Source organism: Lactuca saligna, chromosome 3, assembly GCF_052625555.1.
Source record: "Lactuca saligna cultivar CGN05327 chromosome 3, ASM5262555v1, whole genome shotgun sequence".
In the NCBI taxonomy this organism is placed as follows: Eukaryota; Viridiplantae; Streptophyta; class Magnoliopsida; order Asterales; family Asteraceae; genus Lactuca; species Lactuca saligna.
In genome coordinates, this window is record NC_136419.1 from 176,498,985 (window position 1) to 176,520,062 (window position 21,078).

Sequence of the window (21,078 nt, forward strand, 5' to 3'; positions counted from 1 at the left end):
TGTTATATGTTCAATGACTCTCTAATTTTAATTAGTATTCAAAGCTGAAACAAAGTTTCTTGTTATTTTATGAATTTATCAAACTTCAAAACATAATGATATGACTAATTATTAAGCATCAAAAATAGTCTTTCTACACAAAAAAATGTAGTGTTAATATAATCTAGGCTTTTATACACCTGAAATTGGACTATAAGCCCTTAGATTACTAAAAAAAAGATAAGGGACTTTTTAAAATAAAACCCAAGAGTTAATATAGGGCTAAAGTGACATTTTCCCGAGTTTAACTTAAGAAATTAGTTAATCAATTTGACAATGAGATAAATCTATACCCTTACAAAGTTATGTAAAGGGAAAACAAGATTACAACATCAAGGTTTTGAAGAGATTGAGCGTAGTTTGAATGATTGAAAAGATGCTGGCATATAAAAAGCATTAAAGCTTCACAGCTATGATCATCAGCAGGAGTTTTGCACTTAATTTCCATGGACGATTGTTGGAAAGTAAGTAATTCGCCTATATATCAAGATTCCATTTTATACAAATTTAGAACAAGAATAAATTAACTGCATTTTGGAAATCACTGTCCATAAGGGCTTGCTTCAGATCGCATAAGGGTTTATCAGTCATGCTTCAGATCGCATAAGGGTTTATCAGTCAGATGGAAGCAAACCTTGTAAATTAGAAGCATCACCATATATAAATGTCTTCCTTTGATATTTTCTCTTCTCTGATGCTTTTATTTCAAACTTCATTACATCCACTGACCTTTGATCTTTTATTGCTTGGCTGTAAGTATATAGGAGTGAGAAAAATACATTAGAATTCAATTATTAAGCCATAAATTTAAATAAAATATCATCGAAATGTAATTTGACAAATGTGCACCCAAAGATAAAGTTCGTCACAGTTTCAAAAATATATGGAATCATATTTAAATAATTAAAGGTGTGAAAATGGACCTATTTAATAAAAAATCCGTTAATATTGAAGTCATGCTAAAAAATCTCGGCAAGTCATTCATGAGGTCATGCATCACAAACAATGATTTGCTTGTACTAGAGTGGTGCGAAATCCCTTCTGCCATCCACAACATAATCAACTCCTCCTTGTCGAACAAATAGTCATTGGGAAACAAGGAACAATATCCAAACAACTGCTTCAAAGATGCAGAAAGATCATTGTAGCTTAGTCTAAGAGCCTTAATAATCTCATCTCCATTTCCTAACCTCCAAATCTCACTATCTAACAGAACCTTCCATTCTTCCTCATCTGTTTTTGTCCTTAGTAACCTTCCAACTTCCAAGTGATCTTAAAGCTAAGGGCAAGCCATCACATTTTTTCACAAACCCTTCACCATGTGGTTTAAGTGTTGGATGTGAATCAAAGTTATCTACACCTAATGCATGTTGAGAAAATACACACATAGCATCATCATGTGAAAGACTCGGCAGTGGGTCTATATGTGTGTAACCCAATTTTCTAAGCAACTGTTCCTTCCGAGTTGTCATGATACTTCTACTTCCAGGATCCCTCACAAGAAATGGGCACACTAACTTATCCCAGACATCATAACTTTCAGACCATACATCATCTAATACTATTAGAAATAGTTTGTTCTTAAGTTTCTCTTTAAGAGCTTCTTGAAGAAAATTTAAATCTGTGAATTCTTTGGTTTCCCCGGTCACAGATTGATAAATCACTTTGCTTATATTAGAAATATCAAATTCATCATAAACACAAACCCAAGCCCTGACTTAGAAGTGATCCTTCACTTCCTTTTCATCATACAAAAGTCGAGCTAAAGTTGTTTTACCAACCCCACCCATACCAACTATGGGCACGATGCTAATGTTTTGATTAGACGATTCATCTTTAGCCCCCAACAATTTTTGAACCAATGCCTTCTTATCACCAAACTCGCCTCGTATCTTTTAACTTTTGGCATTTCATTTGTTAACATACTTAAACTAAGATTATTTTTTGCCTCTACTAATTCTTGTAACTTGGTGGAAATACCATCTAATTTTCCATGCATCCTAGAACTTAATGAAAAATTTGTGCAACAAGTTGGGATTAGCTTTCTTACCTTGCTGATGGTGGATCCAGATTTCTCAGTCAACTTAAGTTCTATATCTTCGGTTGCCAGATCATCAAGAACATCGTCTATGTCGTAAGCCAAATATTGGAGAGCATTCAGCCATCTTCTAACAGATTCATTAGTTTCTTCCTTCTGAGAAGCATCATTAAGCAGAGCTTGGATCTGGTCTAATAACTATCACATTCTATAAAAATACAATGTCATTTTTTGTATTTTTGCCACAATCTATAAGAATACAAGCTTTATAGTAAGTCATTCTTGAAAACAATTTTCATCCTACATGAATACAATTCATCAAAGAATCTTCATTCTCATTCTTGTTTCATGCTATTATATTTTGACATTTTGGTGTGGTGAATATCAATTGTCATGAAATTGTCTCTTAATTTCCAGCCACCATTGGTGTTCCAAATAACTTTGCTACATTCCGAGTGGTCTTGAAAAAAAAAACACATAAAAAAATGAAGTTCAAGAATATAAATACATACAACTTGTTGCCTCATTATAGAATAACATGTAAAGCAAATTATGAAATGATCAATTAAGCATACTGTTAACCAAAATACTCACAGGTAAAACGAATCTAGAATTGCAGGAAGAAAACTTTGATAAATTGAATTGACAAAAAAATAAAATTAAAAAAACGCAGATTTAGATTGAGGGATCGAACAACATACCGATTTTGTGGAATCGAGAACTTACCTGGGAGAAATTGATGATGGCTAAGAGAATTGGGTCGGTTGAATCGATGAAGCACACAGTGGTCAGGAGGGCAGCAGCCTCCTTTGCATCTCCCCAGATCGTGTGTTGTTGTTGCTTGCCTTGACCCTCTCGGATCAGCCTTCTCCTTTTTCTTCACATTTGATTGTCGGAGCAGACCCTGTGCTGCTTTTCCCTTTTGGCCTCTCCGACGCCAGAGACGACGACCTCCCGTCTTCCCTCTGTCTCTTCAACCTCTTCGAACCTCGGAGACGATCTCGACTAGTCACGATAACCGGAATGGCGGACAGCGCACCCGAGAACTTCCCTCCGATGATCTTGACATCTTTGATGGAAACGGGAGGCGATTTTGTGGGTGTGGATGAAATAGGCAGTAGGGTTTTAAATAAAGTAATTTGCTTAAATTAAAGGGTTGAAGATTTAATTAATTATTTATTAAAATTAAATAATACTTGGCCCATATTAATCCTTACATCCACACAATATTTGTTAATCCATATTTGAACCTACCTACCTCTCTTTCTCTCTCTCTCTCTCTCTCTCTCTATATATATATATATATATATATATATATATATATATATATATATATATATATATATATATATATATATATATATATATATATATATATATATATATATATATGAAGAGTCTAATGACAGTCTTCCAATAGATTGAAGTTGAGAGAAGTTTTCTAAATATGATCTCCTCATTGATGACTCAATTGGATTCATCCATACTTTCTTATATGATCCCTAAATACCCTTAGACTTTAAAGTTGGTTTTCAGTGTTTCTTTATATATTCAAATATGTGCCATCTATAGAGTAACCAGCTGGATGCAAGGAATACATTTGCTCATGCATTTAATAAGGCTAACTCTCTGTCCGTGACGATCACATATGGCCCATCCTATATTAAATACTCTAATAGACTCTAATTAATACATCATTCATCATTGAATATACAATTCAAAGAATTTTCTTATAGAAATCCTACTATATTAGTATATTAGATTCATATTTTTTCAAATAAAAGATCAGAAAGTAAAACTACTAAAAAATCGCAATGAAAAGCGTCCATTGTCTAATGGATAGGACAGAGGTCTTCTAAACCTTTGTTATAGGTTCAAATCCTATTGGACGCAATTTTTTTCCAGATATTTCGAACCTCGGAGACGATCTCGACTAGTCACGATAACCGGAATGGCGGACAGCGCACCTGAGAACTTCCCTCCGACAATCTTGACATCTTTGATGGAAACGGGAGGTGATTTTGTGGGTGTGGATGAAATAGGCAGTAGGGTTTTAAATAAAGTAATTTGCTTAAATTAAAGGGTTGAAGATTTAATTAATTATTTATTAAAATTAAATAATACTTGGCCCATATTAATCCTTACATCCACACAATATTTGTTAATCCATATTTGAACCTACCTACCTCGCTTTCTCTCTCTCTCTCTCTCTGTGTATATATATATATATATATATATATATATATATATATATATATATATATATATATGAAGAGTCTAATGACAGTCTTCCAATAGATTGAAGTTGAGCGAAGTTTTCTAAATATGATCTCCTCGTTGATGACTCAATTGGATTCACCCATACTTTCTTATATGATCCCCAAATACCCTTAGACTTTAAAGTTGGTTTTCAGTGTTTCTTTATATATTCAAATATGTGCCATCTATAGAGTAACCAGTTGGATGCAGGGAATACATTTGCTCATGCATTCAATAAGGCTAACTCTCTGTCCGTGACGATCACATATGGCCCATCCTATCCACCCAACGTGGTCCTAAGACAACTTAATGCCCAAGTATAATTTGCGTCTTTCTCTTCATCCATAAGAACGAAAGCTATGGAAAATGTGTTGTTTGTTGAAGTAACACCAACAATTTCAAGAAGAGACATGTTGTACTTGTTTGTCTTATATGTGGCATCCATCATTAAAACTTGTGGAAATGCACCCCATATATTCAATGATGTCTGATGAACAAAAAACAAGTTTTCCAACTCATTGATCGTGTCATCTGTTTGAAACTCATATATATATATATATATATATATATATATATATATATATATATATATATATATATATATATATATATATATATATATATATATATAAACTCTTGATTGCAAAATTTAGAATACAACTTGCATTTCTGTAACATCCATAACTTGAGGTAATGCTAAATTATGTAATTTTGTAATTTATTTGTTGGACTATGAGATTAATGTTGGATTATTGACTTGGGCCTTTATTGAGTTGGATCGTTATTGAATTGGGTTGACTGAAGACGTATGCTGGGTGTAGTGAGGACTTTGGATACGAGGGGTGATTGTGTGTACGCGTAATGTACCAAGGGGTACATGCAGCGTACGCGAGCTGACTCAAAACCCTAATTTTTAAGGTTTAGGTCATATATATACATCATTATGTCCAAAACCCCAGCCTCCTTAACCCAGAAACCTAGAAACCTAACCTTCTTCATCTTTTTGTGATCTTGATCTTATGGAAGCCATTTTAGTGGCTTGGAGCTTGGAAGGAGAAAAGGAAGTTGGTGAAGAAGAACTTGTGTAGCTTGAGCTCAAGGATCTGAGACATCATCATCATCTAGCACTCATTTAAGGTAAAAAGCTCAAAACTTGCCTCATGTATGCTTAGATCTCTTGTAATGGGGTTTGGACCTTTTTGGTCCCAAGAATGGATTTTTATGGTTCCAAATTTGTTTCTAGGCTTAGGGTTGCCACCTTTAGTGCTATTTGAGTCCCAAAGACAGAAAAGTTACCATCTTGAAGGTCTTAATGGGGTCATACATGAGTATTAGTCATTTCTATGGAAGTAGGTTGTCATATTTCCAGTTTAGGTCTATTTGAGGGTTTGCAAGCCACGAAGTAATCGACTTTATAGGTTAAGACACTTTATTGGACTCAAATATGTGTTTGGAGCTTAAGGTCTTAAGGGGTTAATCCCTTTTTAGAGATTATGACTTAACAGGGTAGTACGCTAGGCGTACAAGCTCGTACATGCAACGTACAAGCCATATAGTCTTTACGCTTAGCGTACAGAGGAGTACGCCCCGCGTACTCACTGAATTTGGATTTTGTGACATCTGGGCCTCGGTTTGGGCGATTCCATGGACTTTGTTATTTTGGGTCATAATGGCCATCAGAAATCAGTTATTTTGGGCTAAGAATATGTTTGGGTTTAAGGGAAGACCCATTTGAGGAGTTGGGCCCAATTTAGAAAATTGGGTCATTGGTGGGCTATTAGTGGTCTTGGAAAGGCTATCTAGATTGGGCCTTTCATGTTATGGATTTGGGCCTAGGTCATGGACTTGATTAGATCAGGGTTAAAATGGTTATTTTACTCTAAGAAGGATTTTTGAGTTTTGACTAAGTGTTATTTTGTACTGATAATGCAGGGAGTCCTTAGAGCAGCCGCTAGAGAATTCTTACTGTGAGATTTTGCATTCAGCTTTGCGAGGTGAGTTTTCCTCCTGTATGAACAGGTTGAAGGCCCCAATACCGACCTGTATATGTAAGTTATTATGTTTCGTAGGGGTGTTCGTTTAGATGGATCGGTTTAATTCGATCCGATCAAGTGAATCCAAATTAACTTCGGTTTTCAAAATGTAGATCCAAATAGTCCAAACTAAATTCAAATCCGATCCGATCCAACCAAATTATAATTCGGTTGGATTGGTTTTTTACAATTCGGTTTTCAAGAATCAAGACAATTCAACAAATGTATAACTTTAGTATTAACTAACTCTATAATATAAACTAAAAAATATTGTTTATTTAGTTGTGAACTAAAACTTATAAATAACTATCAAGAAAATATATTATAGTTTACTACTTTATAGACAATTTTTTTTTATAAGAAGTACATATTAAAGTATTATAATAGATGAAAATTTTTAATATACTAAAAGAATAATTTAGTAAATTTATAAATTATTAAAGATATATATTAAGAATAACAAAATAATAAATTGCAATTCGGGTTTTTTGGACTATTCGGTTTTTATTTTATAAACCAAAACCAATCCGAAATTCAAAATAATAATTCGGTTTTGCTAAAAACCAATCCAAAAATCCAAATATCCGAACTAAATAGTCCGATCCAAATTGTCCAATTGTCCAATTCGGTTTTATCCAAATAGTGAACAGTCCTAATGTTCTGGACTAAGGTCTGATGTTGGGCAGTGCCCGATGTAGGTTTATATGTTTTCTGGATTTCGATCCGATGTCGGGCGGTGCCCGAGGAATGTTTGTATGCTTGATGTCTTCGTGATTCATGTGCCAGTATTGTACATTTCTGGATTACGGAATGATGTCGGCCAATGCCCGAGTTATGTTTGTATGCTTCCGAATTTCGGTCTGACGTCGGGCGGGGCCCGAGGAATGTTTATATGTTTATGTTATGTTATTATTTACGTGTATTTGTTGGTATGTTTATATGTATACCGAGCTTTGCTCGATGTCGAGCAGAGCCCGATGCCGGGCGGGGCTCAATGTGACGTCCCCATTTTCACATCCAGAAAATACCGATTTTGTTCATGCTTTATAAAAAATCAGAGTACCTCTTTTAATAAAAAAGTTGCGGAATTTGTTCCTAGTAAAACACGATAAATACGTTATCAAGGCATTTCCGAAGAAAAGTATTTTTATTCATTTTAAACCATTTGGGATGTCATTGTCAATACAGAAACATAAGCATAAACATAACTTACATTCATTATCACTAGTGATTTATATCTCCTTAACCTCGCAATGTAATGTGACTTCATATCAACACCAATGAGATAAATAAACTGGGTGGGTCAGGTTGGGAAACTTGGTGAGCACATAGGGATTCCAATCCTACAATGTTATATCATATATATAATTTAGAACTCACAAAATATACAATTTCACCATATATATATATATATATATATATATATATATATATGTATATATATATATATATATGTGTGTGTGTGTATATATATATATATATATATATATATATATATATATATATATATATATATATATATAAGCAACTCTTACCCCACCCCGTCGATCCTCTCAATGACACTATCCATACTCTCAGAGCTTAAATTTTACCTCCTACTTAATCCATACTCTCGGATTTAATCCATGCTCTCGGATCAATAATTGTGCCCATTCCATACTCTCGGATTAGGGACAAATGTCTATGTGTAACTCCATTCTCCCCGATTAACGACGAATAACTATCTCCTATCCATACTCCCGGACTGAGGACGACTGACTATGTCTTAATCTATACACCCAGACTAAGGACAACTGACTATGTATTAATCCATACTCTCGGATTAATGACAGTTGATTACGTCCAATCCATACTCTCGGACTAAGGACAATGACTATGTCTAATCCATGCTCCTGGATCAATGACATATACTAAAGCTCTATTCTCTGAGTATAACTCACTTGTACCCATAAGAAAATACTACCCAATATTCCTCATAATTAATTTAGGTTTACTCTTTATCCTAAATCATCATATATAATCAGGTATGCTCTTTAACACGTATTTCAAGCAACATCAATTAACTCGCACATAAACATATAATTAATACTTCAATCAATACTTGTATTAAAATCATGTTCATGAAAGGGACTATACACTCACTTGATAAGGTGGTGACTGGGTAGCGCTTCGTTTACTTTAAAATAATTTCCTTCGACGAAACCTAGTATTATTACTACTAGATTTTAGTCTAATATTTACCGTGACTAATTATTAGTCTTGTTATTATTATATAAGCGCTTAAACAATACTTTCTAACCACTATGTACAGATACGGGTAGACATAAAACACCGGAGGGCAGGACCATTTTGGCATATAGCACTTCTGAAATCCAACAACCCTATGCGGCCCTTTAAACCAGATTCTCCATACCGCGAGTAGTTAAAAAAGATATTATAACAACACTTATATAATAATAGCTCAAATATTTATTATAAGTTCATAATAACAATACTAATTTTAAATATAAGCTATATTAAAATAGGGTAAGCATAACTTACTTACATGGGGGTTTTAACTAGGAGTCGGGATCTGCAGGGGCAGAACTTCGTCACTGAATCTTTCTAAGAAAGATTCGTGCAGTGCTTCAGCGCTCACTTTACTATACTAAAACTACAGAAAGAGAAGTCGGATCACAAGGGACCGAAATGCTCGGGGATAAGAAGAGAGACTCTTGAATTAAGAGAATGGTGAAAGAAATATGAGAGCCAAAGCCTCTTATTTATAGTAATTGAATTTACAAAAACTACCCTCCATAATTACTTAATGGTCTTATAGTTATATAAACAACTAAACACCCCTTCATAATACTATTTTAAATAGATTTAACGATATTCGTACCAAACTAATATCGAAAGTACTCAACACTAGTCTTATAATAACTACATCGTCGATACCTTTCTAATGATATATACATTTGTATATATATATATATATATATATATATATATATATATATATATATATATATATATGTGTGTGTGTGTGTGTGTGTGTGTGTACGTATATATGATTTATACTTTATTTTAATACATAAATATGCTATTATAATTTGTAACTCGTTCATATGAACTCCATTTTTGACGTTCTTTATATCCACACGTTAGTATTTACGAGTACTACAACTTTCATTTAGACACCGTCAACTAATTCTCATTCTATCTCAGATTTACTAAACCGTATCGAATTTATCGCGCTCGAAGAGTAGGGACCAAGTTTCGTCCATATCTTTAACATACGAGATCTACTCTCTGCATTCTTTATATTCATGCGTAGGTAAAAACAAGATCTAACACTTTCATTTAGACTCCACCAACTAATTCTCGACCGATCTTAAATTTAAGAGTAAGAGGAGATTATATTGTTAAATGTCCGCGTAAAATTCATAACTTCTACATACGGACTCCGTTTTTGTCTGTATTTTTACCGTTGAGTTCCTACTAAAGAGATATTCAACTCTCATTTAGGTAGCATAGGCCAAAAACCGCTCGAACTAAAATTCGAGTTTCGGGACTGTTATGCCAAATGTTAGAAAGTTCATAACTTCCTCATACGAAGTCAGATTTGGGCGTTCTTTTTATGGACGATCTCAGTTTAACATATTCTATGACTTTTGTTTAGATTACTAAGGCTAAAAAGTCCTCTATCGTAAATTCACTATTTACGTCTCCCAGTGTCGTGCCGGTTTTGCCGTAAAACTTCGACGGGCCATAACTTTTTCGTTATAACTCGGATTTCGACGTTTTTTATATGTACAGAACCCTTGAGATATATTCTAAAACTTGTTTCAGATTATTTATTCTAAATAGTAATTTTTCAAAAAGTCGTTTTCGACACTTATTTCCTCTAAATTATCTATCCCGGATCTGCGGGCATTACACTCGATGTCGGACACTGTATGATGTCGATCGGGGCTCATGATATGTTTATATGCTATAATGTGGTTATGTGATTATGTGTATGGTATGTGGTAGTTTGGGGAGACTCACTAAGCTTCATGCTTATAGTTTTCGGTTTTGGTTTCAGGTACTTCCGGTAGCAAGGGGAAGAGCTCGGGATGACTGCATTGCACACATCATGACGTTTTTGTTGGATTAGGTGTCTAAGCTCATAACTATAATTGATATGTACTTGACCCGATAGTAGCATGGTCCATTTCGGGTTGCCTTCACCAGAACAATTTGATAGATGGATATTCGAGTAAGAGGTTATTTATGATTTATTAATATATTATAAGTATAACTTATTAATTGAGAAATCATATTATTTAATTAGTATTGATCAAGAATTAATTTAGTGATCAAAAGAGACTTATTAAATTGAAACATATGAGTTAGGCTAATGATCAATGATTTGATTTGTGATGGGCTTATAAATTAGTCCATGAAGTATTTATCCAAATCAAATGGATGGATCATAAGCTTATGTGTATGGATTAGGGTTACACATGACCCTTGAAATTCTACACATACACACACACACGCACATACACACATACACACACACACACACACACATATATATATATATATATATATATATATATGCTAAAATCGGTTACCACCTTGCATTCCAAGAAGTAGAATTTGATTTCTAGTCTCGTAAATCTCTCTCATATCCATCTAGTTGTTTATTGGTGTTTGTGACTTGTTTGAGGCACAACACTAGGGGTGCTGAGTTCTCATAAGGCCAAAGTCTTACTAGCTACATAAAAGCTAATCTTCTAACAATTATTGTGATTCATGTATCAGATTTTGTATGCTAGTTTAGGCTTAATGCTTTGGAAACCAATGTCGCATGCATAATTAGAGAGAACTTAGATCCAAAGCATTAGAGTTGTATGTGCAACATAGGAATGTTAGAGTACATAAAACCTAACAGTGGTATCAAAGCCATGTGTGTTTTCTATCATATTGATGCAATTGTGTAATTTTCAAAGCTGAAAAAACTGCAATTCTGGATTCTGCCAGGGCCTACTCGACGAGTCCATGTATGAACTCGACGAGTCCATGTATGAACTCGACGAGTAGGTGCCTTATGGTGATGAACTCATCGAGTTCATAAATGCACTCGACGAGTTGGTGCATCTGATGGCAGAATCTTCGAGTTTTTGGCCTGTTTTGGATTAGGAAGATTACCACAAACTATTTTGGTTCATAAAATTCGATTTTAATGATATGGTAATGTTAATCCCCATCCAATAACATGATATTATCAAATTTTAAGATAGTTACAAGATTTTGTGAAAAACTAGTTATTTGTAAAATTTGAAGTTATCATGTTATATGAATCAAATTAGGTCAAATTGGTAAATAATCATCCTATGATAATTGGATTAGTTAATTTGATCTATAAGTGTTTCTTGAAGAGTTCCATAACTTTTCCTCAAGTTATGGAATGTGAAAAGTTATCATTTATGAAACATTGATTCTCACAAGTTATGAAATTCCAAAGGTCTTATAAACTTCATAACTTGTCCTCAAGTTATGAAATTGGAAAGGTCTCATCAATGAAACAATAATTCCATAAGTTATGTAAATCAAAAGTTTTGACAAGTTACAAAACTTTCCCTCAAGTTTTGGAACTTAAAAAGTTATATTTATGAAACTTTAATTCCAAACCCTAGAATTTTAAAAGTTTAAAATTGAACCCTATACTATATAATATTAAAGTTTAATACTTATATATATATATATATATATATATATATATATATATATATATATATATATATATATACATATATACACATATATATATACATATATATATATATATATATATATATATATATATATATATGCATAAGACAAGTCATTCTTACCGTTTGTATGCCTCATTCACGAAGCCGGTCTATAAGGGGGTATAAGATTAGTGCCTATAAAATGGTGGTTTAATGGGTGTTCACTCTCACCTACCGCTTCCTTGATTGGTGGAGGGTCGTTAGTCAAATGGGTAGGATAGGATTATTAATTTTCATTAATAAGTAAAATGAAAATATACAAAGTAACTAAACTTTTATAAATTCCTAAATCTTAGTTACTTTAGGAAAAATGTGAAAATGGCGTTATTCCATGAAATTGCACTTTGCACCTTGTTAAGTCGTTAGTGGAGCGTGTGTGGTTAACTGACACACTAATTTGGGACTGACAATGTGTGGAAAAGGGTAGCTTAGTGTTAATCATGGATCAATGGAGCGTGTGTGGTTAACCGACACATTGATTAGGTGATTTGTAACATCGAGCGTACCAAGGTAACTTGCATGGTTATTCACACCTTGTTTGTGATCCTCGCTATCCCAGTCACAAACTTGAAGGGCATAATCAAGATTTTAACATACCATTGAAAAGTTCAACGAATCTCAAAAGAATCTAGGAATTTCAATTCATTTAAAACCTAAATCTTCTTTTTCGTTTTTCATGATGGAAATTAGTAAATCGCCATTTACATACCTTCAAATATTTTACAATTGGATTACGACATCCCTCTTTGAATTGTAAAATATTGTGTTAGGTCCAAGCCTTAATATTTCATTTTGGGTGCTACATTAAGGATCCTTATCTAATCTAAACTTTGTCTTTCTTTTCAGATGTCTACTTCAAATAATGCTTTAGACCCAATCCCTTCCGGCTCTTTCTCCCTCATAACTTATATGGGAGGGTCATCTTCGATGGAAAGAATTTCAATGATTGGATTCAAAACATCCGAATGGCCAATCGCTACGAGGTCAAAGAATATCTTCTCGATAAAGAGCTTAAGGAGATTGATGAATCTATTGCTACTCCCGAACAGATTGCTGAATACAAGGCCTATGAGAGGGACGCGACCAAAGTGTCATGTATTATGATTGCTACCATGACTGATGAGCTTCAGAAGTCCTATGAGGACTTTTGGCCTTATGAAATGCATCAGGATTTGATGGAAAGGTACCATCAAGGTGCACGGCAGGAAAGGTATGAAATCATAGCCTTCATGTTCACTACCAAAATCAAGGATGGAGAGTCCATCACATCCCACTTGCAAAATATGTAACGGTTTGTGGACCACTTGCTAAAGTTGAATGTTAATTTCGATGAAGAGTTGGCCATAGATATCATTCTACACTCTTTACCTCCTTGTTATGATCAGTTTTGTATGACCTATCATATGAACAAGGAGGAGGTCACTCTAAGCAAACTTCAAGGCCTCTTGAGGACTACTGAAAGTAGTCTTAAAGGTAAATCTGTTGTGTCTACTCCTACTGCAACTGCCCCTGTCTTGCCAACTAGACATGGGAAGGGAGAGAAGAGGAAGACTTCTTCTAAGAGTCCCAAGGGAAAGTCCCTGGATGGATCCTCTTATAATGGGACTAAAGTTGGTTCTGTTGTACCCTCTCCAAATCCAAAGGAAGCAGAGTGCTTCCATTGTCATGAAAAGGGGCACTGGAAGCGAAGCTGCCAAAATACTCGCAGGACATAAAGGATGGGAAGATCAATCCCACCTTTGCAGGTATTTACACTATTCTGTCTAATAACTCATCACATGCTAATTCTTGGGTCCTTGATACAGGATGTGGTTTTCACATTTGTTCTGATTTGTAGGGTCTAAAAGAAAGTAGGGATGTGGAGCACGGGAAGATGAACTAGATCGTGCGGAATAGAAAAAATCCTTCTGTCACCAAGATTGGAGTTTATTCTTTATTTCTTAGTAAAAGTTTAAAATTAGATTTGAATAATTGTTGCTACTCGTCTAATATGGCGAGGAATATTATTTCCTTTCACAGTTTGTATGAACAAGGTTTTACCTTTTCTTTTAATAATGAAATTGGTGGCTTTAATGCTTATTTTAATGATGTATTTTATTTTGAAGCATTGCCTTGTAATGGTATATATGAAACTATGACAATTGTAGATAACTTAGGAAATAATGCGTTACTTATCGATTCGGGCCACATCATTTGTAATACTTGAGTAGATCATAGTCTAGATTGGGGCCGAACGTGATGAGAGAATACAGTTCGGTTCATAGCAATCACTTGAAGTGAAGAGGACTTAGTGATCGTTGGTGCATTGGTTGATCAAGTTGTCTTTTATCTGGATTAAATGACAAATAAGTCGTATTGGCAGAAGGGTCAGGGCAAACTTTATCGATTCGGCTCTTAAAGTTAGGAGTCGGTTTGGTGTTTAAAGTAGGATTTGTAGCATAGGTGGATGGTCATGGTTTATGTTTTCTGGATATTAATGGAATAGTCAGATCAGATGGGTTTGTTTCGTTCGGGTTGCAGACTTGGGTCATTATGGGAGCCATTTGGAATGGTTCTATCTGTTTGAAAGTAAGACATTGCATATGGTTTCTACTTTCCAGGTAGAACGATTGGTTACTCTTTTATTGACTGAGGGTAGAATTTAGTTGGATCGACTGGTATGGCAGGGTAAGTAGTAAAGAATGATTTTGGGGATGAAACCATATTCAAGTGGGTAAGAGTTGTAACATCCTATTTGAAGTCGTTTTTGTTGGATTAGTGTCTAAGTCCATAATTATTTTGGTATGTACTTGACCCGATGGTGTATGTTCCTTTTGGGTTGCCTTCACCAAAGCAACTTGATATGATGAATTATGGAGAGAAAGGATTAAATATGATTTATTAATGTATTATGAGAATAATATATTAAAGTAGAAATCATATTGTTTAATTAACATTAGTCAATAATTAATTGGTAATTAGTTTTGTGACTAAAAGAGATTAATTAAACTTAAGGGACTGGAATTGTAATTATAAGATAATTGCAATTTGGGCCATGGATTGCCTTATATTATAAGGTGGACGAATTCTATGGGGGAAGCCCATATGAAATCGTCCAAGGCCTTAAGGAAAGGGCTCCATGGGTTGCTTAGGGCTTAAGCATCAAAATTAGGGTTTCCTTGTTAGATAACCCTAATAGCCTAACTATATAAAGACCCCTTAAGGCTCAAAAACGTGGCTAAGACTTCTCTAGGGTTTGTAGAAGTTTTTGGGTAGCCCCCAACCTCTCTCCTCTTCATCCTCTTGCTTATGGTGTTTGTGAACCATTAGAGGAGTGACAATTGTGACTCTAAGCTTTCTAAAGTCAATACAAGGAGATTTGGGATTGTTATTGCTACATAACAATCAAGGTATGATCTTAAACCTATTCTTATGTTAATTATGATTACTTGTATGCTAGAATTAGGGTTTATAGTCTTGGATAACTTGCATGTACAATAGAGAAACCTAGATCCAAGCATTAGGGTTTGTATGAGCACATAGGATGTTCTTATGACCAAAACCCATCAGTGGTATCAGAGCCTAGACTGGTTTCTATTGTATTGATGCTTGATGTAACTGAAAAACATGTTTTGGCCTCACTTTTCGACCTTACTCGGCGAGTCAGCCTTACTCGGCGAGTTCCAGAGGGTGACTCGGCGAGTCGGTGCGTCAGATAGAGGTAATTTCGGGATTTTTTGTTGTTTATCTTTGAGATACTTGCCTTTATCATATTAGATCAATATAAATATGATTTTATGGTATATATGACTATATTCTTGATCTAATTAAAGATAATTATCAATTAATAAAATATTTGTTTCCTTATGTGATAATTGATTGATTATTTTGATTAAATTGATAAATTGTTTTGCAAAAAAAAAATCATTAAATAAATCAAATATGGATAATTATGTGATTAAATGTTAATTTAGATTATTTGTTATTTGATCCTTGTTGTTATGAAAAGTTTCATATTTTCCCTTTTAGGTTTTATAGTTTAAATTTGAACCCAAAAGTTTTGAAATTTAAATAGTTGAAACACTAATGTTTTGAAAAAGGTTTCAAAACTTGCCCTCAAGTTTTGGAATTTAAATTTTGATTAATAGTTTAATTGTGATGTATATTTAAATTCTAAACCCTAATGTTTTGAAATGTTTCAAAACTTACCCTCAAGTTTTGGAATTTAAAAGTTGATTAAAAGTTTAATTAGGAATGTTAAATTCTAAAACCCTAGTAATGTTTTGAAAAGTTCAATTTACACCCTTATGGTTTTATTAATTAATTAAAGTGTATAATTAAAAGAAGTTTAATAAATCCATAAAAGTTTAGGTTTGCAATTTAATTGAATTAAAAGTATAATTGTTAAATTTGACCACCTAGTACTTTAAAAGTATAAAATACACCTTATACTATATATATAACATTAAAAGTCTAACATTATATATATGTATGAGTAAAAGTCAGTCTTACCGTTAGTAGGCCTCATTCACGAAGCTGGTCTATAAGGGGTGTTTAAGGAAATTTCCTATAATATGGCGATTGAATGGGTATCCACTCTTACCCACCACACTCTTGACTAGTGGAGGGTCGTTAGCCAAACGGGTAGGATAGGACGAAACCTTCCATTATAAGTATAATGAAATACAAAGTAACTAAATGTTTTTCAAATTCCCAATCTTAGTTACTTAGGCAAAAGTGAATTGATGCAATTCCATGAAATGACACTTTGTGCCCTTGCGAAGACGTTAGTGGAGCATGTGTGGTTTACCGGCACACTAAATGGCTCGAAGAAAAGGTAGCAAAGGGTGACTCAATGTTTGTCATAGTTCGGTGGAGCGTGTGTGGTTTACCGGCACATCGAATAGGTGACTGTAACATGTGAGGGCACCATGTAAGTTTGCATGGTTATTCACACCCGCTTTGTGATCCTCGGCATCCCAGTCACAAACAAGAGGGGCATATCGAGATTTAAACATGCCATTGAAATGTTCAATGAATCTCAAAGGTTCTAGGAGTTTTCATAGATTTAAAACTTAAATTTCTTTTTCGTTTTTCATGGTGGAAATTGGTGAATCGTCATTCACTTACCTTCAAATATTCTACAACTAGATTACGGCATCCCTTTTCTAGGTTGTAGCATATTGTGTTGGGTCCTAGCCTTAGTATCTCATTTGGGTGATTTACTAAGGACTCAATCAATCAACTAACTTGAATTCATTTTCTCCCGAATTGTAGATGTCAAAGTTCTACAGCTAGGGTCTTCCCAAATCCCGTGGAACATGCATTCCACATGAAGATGGTATTCCACGATTCGATCGAGGAACAAGAAATCATGTTTCACTTCCTCCTCCTCCTCCAATTGTTCTCCCTAACCCACAAGATCGAAGAATTGAAAGGTTCAACATCACTAAAGCCCTATTGGAAATGAAACATGAAGATGGTAAACCTGTGTATGCCCACGTTCTAGGAATGAAATCACATATTGATAGGTTGATAATGTTGGGTGTGTCATTCCCGAATGAGTTGGCTGTAAATTGGGTTTTGCAGTCACTTCCTGAATCATATAATGAGTTCAAAAGAAAGTATTATATGATGGATCATGACGACCACCTCATTGACCTAACTTACATGCTCATTGCTGCTAAATCAGAAATGATTTGGCAAAGCAATGGAGCGTATTTGTTGGGAGAGTCAACCGACCATGCTTCCGAGGACGTTCTAAGAGAAGCGATCCGCGTTTGCTGCCAAGAGAAAGGGCGTTGGATAGAAGTCTGCCCCAAGAGCCTGAAAATTCCAAAGATGGGAGAGTCAAAGAGTATGATTGCGCTTCAGGTAAAATGCATTATCTAACTTCGTTAAGTTCCTATTCATTGATTCAAAATACATGATGTGATAAGATTGCATTTGAATGTTTTTGTAGGATCGGTGAAAAGAAAGGAAGCTTAGTGAAAGAGCAAGATGAATCTAATCACAAGAAATGGATCTTGATCGCATGGACTTGAAGATTAGATTTTGAGCTTAGATAGCTATGATAGAGTTGTTAGAAATTTTTCTTTTGAAATACATAGTTTTCAATGGATTTTGCATTGTAAGGACAAATATTTTCCGCTGCTTTTATAAATAAAATAAATTTTGTTTGACTTATTTATTTGTTTGTTTATTTCCTTGCAATGAAATCGTTATGAAAATTGGTGTTTGCATATTTCTACAACAAATGGATATGATTCTTATTTATGGTGTTTATGGAAAAGTCGAGAATTTACCAAATAGGGAGAGTTTCTCATCGCCCAAATTTCAATTGGACAGAAATTTGGAATCACGCAACTTGGTTGCATGATGAATGAGAATTTTCATATTTGGAAATTAGACTAATTCATTGACAAAGTGTCAAGTGAAGGACTAGGAGATCGAGTACACAAAGTTGCGTGTTGATCAAGTCCACCATAAGAGTAACAAAGATATTCATCATGATTTACTAAAGGTTTAGTAAATATGATTATACTTATAAGATTAAGTGTAATTCGGAATTGATTAAAAAGGTTTAAATCAATAGCAAAACGAGTAAGAAGAATCAAGTAGGCAGAAAGATAAAAGTTTCTCCATTATAAGAAGAAGGGAGAGTATCGTTTATGCTTTATGAAAGGTCTTAATGATTAAGAACCATATCTTAATTCATCCTCTAAGTGAGTCTTAGTACAATTGTATGTTTAAGAAGAGGAATCAAGAATTCAAGAAATGGTTAAATCAAAAGGTCAATCATACTTCGTTCCAATAACAAGTCTTAAAGTTAAGATTGTGGGAATAAGTAACAAGTATTAATAAGGTTTATGACATTCATTAAATGTGGAAAGTGGTGATGTCTTGGATAAGATAAAGACCAACTAGGACCAATTTATGAAGTGTTTTGATAAAACTTACACTAACTCTTGAATATTTGTGTTGTCAAGAAATGGTTATTGACAAGAGAATCTTATATGTCAAGGAGTCAGTGGGAGTCTTAATGGCCTTGAAAGGTTTCAAGAACAAATCAAATAAACCTTATCGATCATCACTAACACATGAGTTGAGGTTAACAACCTATCGTGTTGACATTATTTTGTTTCTGTGTTGTTCCAATTGAGTTAATTATGCATGTGAGTTCTATGAGTTCTCATTTTGAACGCATAAAAGGCAAAGCACCTTGATCAATGAAAGGTACATTGATAGGAAAAGGTGAGCTGCTTAACTACTTGGAAGACGTGGTAGGCAGTTGTGCTACCATAAGGCAAGAAATCAAGATTAAGAAAGTTCGGTCCATATGAGTTTGAATTTATCGTAAACTTTGGTTTTAACAAATTCACATGGATAGGAACAAATACACCATTTAAATCTAAGTGTCATAAGATTTCCTCCTTCATGAAAATGATTGTGAGGAAATGCTTTCACTAAGAAAGATTTTAAGAAGATAGTGATTGTAAAATTGCATTCTCGAATTCGATTATGGTTACAGTATCCCCTTCCATAATTTGAATTGTGAGGTTTGGCAATTAGTCTTAAGTGTTTAGACACACATATGAACTATCTAGGACAAAGGTGTATAAGTTCGAGAAGCCTTGATAAAAGATTATCAAAGCATTAAGTATTAGAAACATGGACTTAAGAAATTCAATAGGTATTGTTTTTCTGAAAGTTAAGATGTTTATGAATACATGTCAAAGCTAGTGGGAGCATAAGTGTTATGTTTTATAATAATCATCATGATAGTGGGAGCATAAATGTTATGATTGTATGATTATTAAGGAAAGTATTGCAAGTTGGCAATATTAATTATAGAAAACAAGAGTCATTCTTTGCAAAGTTGTAAGGATGGAATAGTTGTTTTGTTATAATTAAGGGAGAGAATATTATGCTTCATTTCAAATCTAAAGGCTTAGGTTGTGGAATGTTAATAAAATTTAGTCAAAGGTACATAGTGTGTTCTTAAAATTTCGATTATGATTACGACATTCCTCTTCACAATTTGAATTTTGAGAACATAGCAAATCAAACATTATGCGTCGTGTCCCATACGCTTCGGGTCTAGGATCAATTGCAAATGCTTTAATATTTGACCATTCTAAAAATTTTCCAAATGTCTAGCGCATTTAGAGGAAAAAGGGACTACAATTGGTTTTGACTAAAATAATTAAACAACTATCAAAGGACAATCCAAAGTTCGATGAGGATTGGTTGCTTATGAGTAGTTGGAAGCATGGTATTGAATGGACCATATCGACATTATTATGAATAGAAAAGGTTCTATTAAGAATGAGTTGTCATATGGAAAATATGGAAATGTTTCCATATTGGATGGACCATATCGACATTATTATGAATAGATAAGATTCTATTAAGAATAAGTTGTCATATGGAAAATATGGAAACGTGTCCATATTGGGAATTGAATATTGAAAATCTATGTCTAGATTAGAAACTTTTATGCAAAAGGATGTTCAAAGGAATGTACCTTGAGTGAGAGACATCATATCTAAGGAATTGTCTTGTAACAATCTCCGATAGAGGACTTTGTAATATCATTGGCAATAGTCTTTGTGACTTTGGTGCAGTGATATTACGAAAGGATCATTGCATAAAATGTTAGAATCTAGCGTATTCTATAAGTAGCAAGAATTTGATATTCTTTCACTTATGGAAAAGGATTTGGAGTTGTGAAATGAGAGTGATTGGAAATGTGTTCAATTTGATCTATTTCATAAAGAAAGAACCATAGGTAAACATTGTGTGCATGCTAGGAACATGGGACAAGTGTAATAATTCAAGTAAGAAGTTGATTACCCGAAACGACAAATAATGAGTAATCGATATGGTGATACATAAAAGGTGTTTTATTTATACTCAAAGGTTTGAGGCCATATGGGATTAGTAT

At 34.0% G+C, this 21,078-nt stretch overlaps 1 non-coding gene and 1 pseudogene across 1 annotated transcript; one reads left to right on the plus strand and one right to left on the minus strand.

Annotated features, from left to right (window-relative positions):
* Window positions 1-1,757: 1,757 nt before the first annotated feature.
* Window positions 1,758-21,078, minus strand: part of LOC145036194 (putative disease resistance RPP13-like protein 1) — a 28,818-nt pseudogene continuing 9,497 nt past the window's right edge.
* Window positions 3,899-3,970, plus strand: TRNAR-UCU (transfer RNA arginine (anticodon UCU)). The gene has a single exon. It is a non-coding gene; the product is annotated as a tRNA-Arg (tRNA).